At 41.4% G+C, this 8,176-nt stretch overlaps 1 protein-coding gene across 1 annotated transcript in view; it reads right to left on the minus strand.

The window, feature by feature from the left end:
• Positions 1-3,702, minus strand: part of PHF6 (PHD finger protein 6) — a 46,122-nt gene extending 42,420 nt beyond the window's left edge. The window contains exon 1 of the mRNA XM_049871891.1: positions 3,529-3,702. The gene's annotated coding sequence lies outside the window, so the exon portion shown is untranslated. The remainder of the gene's footprint in view (positions 1-3,528) is intronic.
• Positions 3,703-8,176: the final 4,474 nt, after the last annotated feature.

Raw genomic sequence — 8,176 nt, forward strand, 5'->3', positions numbered from 1 at the left:
ACGACTTAAAACACTATACAATACCCAGAGTGGACAGAATTCTGTAACTGCACAATTTCTTCAAGTTCACATACTGATAAACCAACAAAAGTGAAATATATTTACTTTTCTTTAATCATGACTTTGTAATTTTAAATTTAATTTTGTTTAAAAATATATATTTATCTTTAATAATCTTTGCTATTCCATTTCTTTTCCAAGTAAAGAAAAAATTAAGCTTGTAACAATAATCTATTCAAAAACAGACCCAAGTATTTATAAAGAACTATAATAGCTGACTCTGAGATTTACTCCAAAAGTCTGCTGTAATTAATTAAAATTGCAAACTGACAGTGGTCTTCTAAATGCAGTAACTTCCATGCTTAAATTAGGAATATTGTGTAAATAAAGGAAATCTTTTCTGAATGAGCCTTAAATTTAGTAAAATCATAATTACAGGTAGTATATCGTCAAACAAAGGGAAGAAAAGCTGTAACATGGAAGATTTCAGATTTAGATCACCAATCTCGATATAAATTTTTCAGAAGAGTACTAAACACACTTAAAATCGGTTATTTGATTTGTGTACTTATCCCAAATCAGCAGGACTAAGCAGTTTAGGACCCACAACACACATCACAACAAACAAAAGCTCAAATATCTGTCTTAAAATTAATTAATTAAATTCTTGCATTTTTCTACATATTTAAGCATTTTCATAATACTATGTTGAAAAAATTGACTTACTAACACGACATTGCAGCTTTCTGAAAAGCACTTGTTCACCAACAAGAACAGCAGTGGCTGGGTGCCAGCAAGGTAATATTTACAAACCATTCAGCATTCAATATAAAAATTGACATATTTAATATTTAAAGTGAAGTCACAAATAATCTTATCATCAATTACACGTAAGTTTTTCGTTTTCACTTAAAACATCAAAGGCCCTGACAGTCTCTGCTTTGATGAGTTTTATAAACTCTAAATGCTATCTACAATTTTAAATACCTCAGTCTCCCAAAAGGCATAGGATACTTTACGGTATTCACAGCACTGGCTATAAACCCTGAAACTGATTGAAAACAGGCAGCAAATACTTTTAGGATGAAAGAAAAAAAGGACATAACAGAGAAACAAAAGAAACAAAAGGGGAAGTGTGTTTGCATTTGCTCGGGCAAGTATGTGTTCAGCAGCTTTATCAAGAGTAGAGTCACCAAAATCTTTACAATCAACTATGCAAAATATGAAAATTCAGAAATAGCATGAAAACTTGCTATCTGAAATGTAAATGAGTTTTCTTTATGACTATGCAATAAATAGCAGTCACTCCAAACTCACTGTAACACATTCAGCATTTCTCCTAGTCATCCTGGCCAGTTGAAAGGATGGCCCGTTAGAAATCTCATCTGTGCATGCGTCCTTAATGTGTGATTTCTACATCATCCCAGCACTGGCTATGAAAGTGGTGTTAAGATAAAGAAAATTCATAGAGAAGAACATAATTTTTTATTCTTAAAAATAATTCTGAAAATATTATCTCAAAAATCCTATCCACATTGAATTCTGCCTCTTTCAACTTATAAACAGGTAAATTTCCTCATCCTAATTTTGAGAACCTGCCAAAACCCCCAAAATCTAGAAGAGAAAAGAAGTATACTTTATTTTGCATTCAACAATATTTTGGTGCATATTTTCTATAATCACTTTAAATTTAATGTATAAATTGAATACAGCCACACAAAAAAGTGCACCAAACCAATTAAAAACTTTCCCCAATGTGCAATGACTAAATGGATTTTTCCACTAAAATTAAAATAATGCATCTGTGCATATCTTGCTAAAATTTTTTTTTTACAGCCTCCTTGTAAAATGAAGCGGAGAACATCATGGAAACAATGACTCCTTGCAAACACGTCTTTATCATAAAATACAGATTTTTATCTAATACTGTCAAATTTGTGGTCTCTTAAACAGCATTAAGGGCGTGCCAAGGACCAATATTAAGGGGTTCAAAATAATCCACAGCTATATGTCATCTTAATTTCGGTCTAAAAGGTTTTTCAGGGCATGCAGAGATCAAAGTTTGATGCTTTCACCTAACAATGAAGTCTTCTCCTTAAAAGAAACACAACATCCATAATATCAACAAGCAGCAATTAAAAGGCAAAGATAACAGCGTGAAAAATACAGTTTAAATGTCTCGGGGCGGGGGGGGGGGGGGGGGGGCAGATTAGTTAGGCTGAAGCAATTAATACGTTCCTGATTTTCCAAGATGCTGCGAAGCACCGAGGTAGAAATAACCTGAAACATTAAGAAGAGCAGTCAAAGACCAACTCAAGAGCTCACTGAACCCCTGGTAACTGAAAGATCATTTTTACGGAAAAAGAAAACAAACAACCCCGGCCCCTGCAGTCCCGGAAATTAAAAAAAATTTCACACACCAGCAAATTGACACATACGGATCAAAATAAATAAAGGTGATCTCCAAAAGAAGTCGTATTTCCATCAGGAAAGTTACAGTGAGGAGAAAGAAACGAATGAGATGTACCGGAAGGGCACCTGAATTTGGTTGCACGATATTATTACATGCTTCGCACCGCTTTTTGCGGTTATTCAAAAGGAAACTGAAGGAATTTTCCAGTTGTTTCAAGCCCCAGGGCAGAGAAAGAATTTGAATGGTAGGGATAAGACAATATTAACATAGTAAGCCCACGAAAATAAAAGATTTCCCGAAGTAGATGCGTAATCAACTTACACGCAGAATATCGAAACGAACAGAAATCTCAAAAGACTACGAAGACTACCTTGCTGTTCGCCCACATAATAAAGGATGGTACACAGAACGTACCGAACTCTCTCCGTTATTTATTCCTCAATACGCACCAAACACCAAGATCTCCTTTTAATCAAGTGCTAGATAAACCCGCAAAACTACCTCCCTCCAAAACACTTTCGTAGGTTCCTTTCAGTCCCAAAGTCAGGGTCATCTAACCGTCCTCTTCCAATTCCTCCCGAATTCGGGGAAATATCCTAGCACTTTCTCTTTTTTCTCTTCTTCCCTCAGGGGCTCGCCCTCAAATAGGCTTCGTCCTCAGCTTCGCCTGATACCTCAGTTGCACCCCTAACTCCCCCCACCTCGGAGTTTTTCCTCATTCCGTCAGGCTAACCCCTTTTGCCATACAAACAGTTTTTCCCCACTAGGACTCTCCCTCCTTCCCAAATACGTCTTAAGCAAACGCAAAGACTAAAAAAATTCTCCGTTTTTTTTTTCCTTCTCAAAAAATGTTGCGCCCCCTCCCCCGAAGTCCAGGCTCACAGCTGACTCTCTCCCTCAGCGCCTCCAAAGCACTTTCTCACCATCTCTTCCCCAGTGCCTTCAAAGAGCCACGGAGCGGCGCTTCTGGGGTCCCTGACAATAAAGCGAGACCACCAAGAGTCCCCCTTAACAACGGGCAGGGGCGGCGGCCTGGCCACCGCCATCCTCCTTGTCTTCTCCCGCCGGGCAGAGAATGGGGGGGGTGGGGGTCTCAGGGTTCTGTGGGGACTCACCAGCGGGGCCCAGAGGCGGACGGCACGAGAGAAGCGCCAATGAGGGGAAAGAGAAAGAAGTCGGTCCCGGTTCTCCGGCAGCGCCTGAGAGCGGGGCTCTGTCGCCGGAGGTTGTTTCCTTTCATTCGAGGAGACGGGCTCGCGGAGCGCCCTTACGTCGCCCCCCTTGCACGCACACGTCCCACAAAGCGTTGGTACGTTCCGAGGGCGCCGCGGGACCTGATTGGCAGTAGAGACGGGGCAGTTGAGGCTGCGGCGCCAGGGCGCATGAGCGGATACCGCCCCCTGCACGGATGGGGCGGCAGGCCCCGCCTCCGGCTCGCGCGCGTACCTTCTATTCTCTGGTCTGCCGCTCAGCCAAGTGTTTGGGGGCAGGATCTGCGAAGGGAGAGAAAGCGATTCAAAGATATCGCTGTGGGTTGGGCGGAGGAGGGGCAGGGACTGGAACGGTTGGACTGGGGCCCTGGGTGACCGGTTTTCAGCAGTGGTTCGGGTGGCTAGGCCTGATCCCTTGCACTTGTTCACCGAGGCCTTTCCACATCCATTATTTCATTGTACTCGCGTGGCATCCCCTGGAGCTCAGAAGACCTCTCCGTTTTCATTTTACTGCCAGGAAAGACTGAAAGGCTCGCAGTGGAGTCCGACTGCCTAGATTTAAATTCTTGGGGGAATCATTTTAACCTTTGTACCTTATTTTCGTATTTAAAATGGGGATAAAAATAGTACCTCAGGGGCTAATTGCGAGGAAGAAATAAGATAGTACAAGCAAAGCATGTACGGGTGTCCCTGGGATGTAACAGGCCCTCTATATAAATGCTGGGATTATCCAGAAAAGACAAGTGATTTGCCTTTATAACCCACACAGGTAAACCTGATACTTAAACGAGCGCTTACCCCTTTGGTGTATCGAGCCAGACTGCTTGGGTTTGAATTCCAGCTCCCCCACTCCCTAGCTCTATGACCTTGAGCACACTGCTTTACGTCTTTGTGCCTCAGTTTCATCCAAAACGGAGATTATACTAGTATCGATCTCATAGGGTTGTTGTGAGAAACAAATGAGTTATATGTATCTGTAAATCCTACAGAATAATGCCTGGCACATAGTATGCCATATGTACGGGTCATGGAGCCCTGGTGGCACAGTGGTTAAAGCACTCGACTGCTAACGAAATATCGGCTTTCGGGGAGAAAGATGTGGGGGTTGGTTTCCTAAGATTTACAGCCTTGGAAACCCTATGGGGTCGCTATGAGTTGGAATGGAGTCAACGGGCAGTGGGTTTGGGTTTTTTTTTTTTTAACGTAAGGGTCAGCCTGTGTTATTTTCTACTGGGCTCACAGGCTGCAAGCCAGTGTTTTTATGTTTAAACACATAAAAAATAAAAAAGCCCTAACAAACCAAGGAAAACTTACAGATACTCTTCAAATAGCTGTTTTTTCCAGGAGTGGGGGTGGGTTTCCACCGTTTTGATCCAATGCTGTTTTTATACTGTTTCATCATTCTTTTTTATTTTTCCCTGCAATGTCAACCTTGAATTGTAATTCCCTCCAGGAACACAGTGACCATGTTAGCGTAAAACTGCATTTCATTCAAATAGGTATCTGATAAAAGTAGACAAATCAGTCATTTAGCCGCACAGGGCCCTTAGGCCTTTTTACCAAGGCCCTGTGCTGCCAAATGGAACGGCGAGAGATTTGCATAAGAAGATCCAGAAACATTTACAGTGTGTTTGAAAACAGATCCCAGACATGGGTGCCCCAGCATTATTTTTCCACCGGCTTTACAACCTGACACCTAAACTTTACATACTCGCTGATGTCTGATGGGACTGATGGTGTGTAAGTGACAAAATGCAGTGCCTGTGCTGTGTGTCATCTTTTAAGGACCTTCCCCAACACCCACATTTTGATAGCTTTTATTCATTCTTTCACCCATGTATTCATTTCAACAAAACTTGATTCAATAAACATTTGCAAACCTACTAAGTTCTAAACAATAGGAGACATAGATCAATATAACTCAATGTCTAAAGAGGAGACAGACAAGCAAACAAATACACTATGATGTGACAAATGCTATATTAGGTTTTTCCTGGTCTGCCTGGTGCAGACATTCCCTGCCTGTAATCTACAAAGTACTATGCTAAGGTACAACAGTCAATAACACATAGCACTTGCCCTCAACTGTTTACAATCTAGTGAGGAAAAGGCAAATAGCTATGATAGCGGTGGAAAGAAGTACAGAGAGAGTTCAAGAAAGGGAGAGATTGGTGACTCCAGATAGTTTCAGGCCCCAGGTCTGGTCCAAACACATCAAACCTGCTGCTGTCGAGTTGATTCCGACTCATAGCAATTCTTTAGGACAGAGTAGAACTGCCCCATAGGTTTTCCAAGGCTGTAATCTTTTAGAAGCAGACCGCCACATCTTTCTCCAGCAGAGCAGCTGGTGGGTTTGAACTGCCAAGCTTTCAGTTAGCAGTTGAGCGCTTAACCACTGCACCACCAGGGTTCCTTCCAGGGCTGGTAGTCAGTCCAATTAGCATGACTGATAAAAAAAAAATGCAGCCTGTTATTTCTAGGGCTGCAAAAAGGAATCAAGATTGAGATAACAAGCTCTTAACAATACCTGAGGATGTAGCCTGTGATCTACTAATCTCTTAATGATCACCAGGACTCCCCACCAACGCTTTTCCAATCTTTTTCTTCAGGCTCCAGATCCCCCTTTGTGTACCTCATTCTCAGCAAAGGCCTTTACTTCCTGACTTACTGAGAAAAGGACTATCTGAGCTAAACTACTTTATCTTGTGCAGTCATCCTTCAACACTCAGAGAGAGAGTTGTCCTTTCTGCTCTCTAAAAGCTAAACCTGTGCTTTGAATCACACCCCTTCCAAGCTCTGGAGGAACTGACTCTCTACTTATTCCCCCCTCCAGCAGCGTCAGTTGCCATGAAATTCAACGTTGGCCTTCAAATGTATAGGATTTATCTGCCCTCGCTGCCAGACTGTGCTGTCTACCTCCAATTGCTTTCCAATTCCTCACTCAGCAGATACGTACACAGATTTTCTGTATGCCAGGTATTATGCCAGACACTGGGGATTTAAAAAGGAGTTAAGACACAACTCCTGCCTTCAAGGAATCCTCAGTCGAATGAGGAAGAAAAACAAACAATTTTAGTACAATCAATTAACTACTAAAATAGATACATACCAGGCTTGAGGATTGTACCCAACAGAGTCAAGAAAAACATCACTTGGTGGGGGGGTGGAGTAGGGGGGCAATGTTTTGAGTTGGGTCTTGAAGGACAGGTTGGGGCCCAGAAAAATCTGGATTCTGTCTTCTTGACATTACTAAAAACATGCTCAAAGGCCACACAGGATCTTTTTAGCATATTCAATGACTTTTCTCCACCTTCATTCTTGACATCTCCCTTACTTTTGACACTGTTGGTCGGTCATCTACTTGCTCCTAACAACAGTGCTCTAACTCTGACTGCTGCTATCTCTGTCTCTTGTGGAGGTTTCCCTTCTTTATAATGCAGACTTTTTTTCTAAACTGAGTCTCAACCCCTCTGCCAGTCTTTTGCTCTTACAGTCTGTCAGTTCTTAAACTTTGCAAGTGAGAATTACCCGGGGGGGCTTATTAAAAATTCAGATTTTTGACGCCACCCGCTGGAGATTCCGAAGGTCTGAGTACTGGAATCGACCTTCTTCAACTCCCCAGGAGATTCTGATGAAGATCTGTTGAGGACGACCTGTAAAGAAATTGCCCTAGGTTCTTTTTTTTTTTTTCTTTTTTTGATAATTGATACAATTTCCTGACTTCCACTACCCTGAAAACAGCTGCTTAGCAACTGTATCTGCTTTGCTTAGATCAACCCTGCCCTTGACCTCAAATCGCCAAGTTCAGAACAAATTCATCTTCTTCAGAACTAAAAAACCAACTTCCTTTCCTATCTGAAATGTTTCTGTATAAAATACCACTAGCATTTCTGCTCCTGCCTAAATCAAACGCTGAATTCGCCTGTCTGCCTATGACCTCCTTTCTGGCTATAATCATCATCAGTGGATCATTCATTTAGTCATCAAATACGTATTGTTCACCTACAATGTTTTAGATAAAAATGGACACGATCCGTTTTGATGTAGCGGTACAGACAGGCCTTAATCACATAAACAAATGTAAAATTGCAACCATGACAAGTGCAAAAAGAAGTAAATGTCACTCAATATGGAACTGAAGTCTATTGATATTTCGTATATTGAGTATATTTTATATTTTTTATTCTTTGTTTTTAAAATGGATGAAGCATTTTTTCACTTTATTATTTTTTTCATTTATTGTGGTAAAATATATATAACATAAAGTTTGCCATTTTAACTATTTTTAAGTGTATACTGTGGTGACATTAATTACATTCACCATTCACCACATTATGCTAGGAGCCCTGGTGGTGCAGTGGTTAGGTGTTCGGCTGCTAACCAGAAGTTCAACAGTTTGAATCCACCAGCCGCTCCTTGGAAACCCTACTGAACAGAGTAGAACTGTCCTATAGGGTCGCTATGAGTCGGAATCCACTTGACAGCAACGGGTTTGGGTTTTGGTTTAATGTTTTGCTACCGTCACCACTATCTGTTTCCAAAAGTTTTACAT

The sequence above is a fragment of the Elephas maximus genome, chromosome X (assembly GCF_024166365.1).
Source record: "Elephas maximus indicus isolate mEleMax1 chromosome X, mEleMax1 primary haplotype, whole genome shotgun sequence".
Taxonomy (NCBI): Eukaryota; Metazoa; Chordata; class Mammalia; order Proboscidea; family Elephantidae; genus Elephas; species Elephas maximus.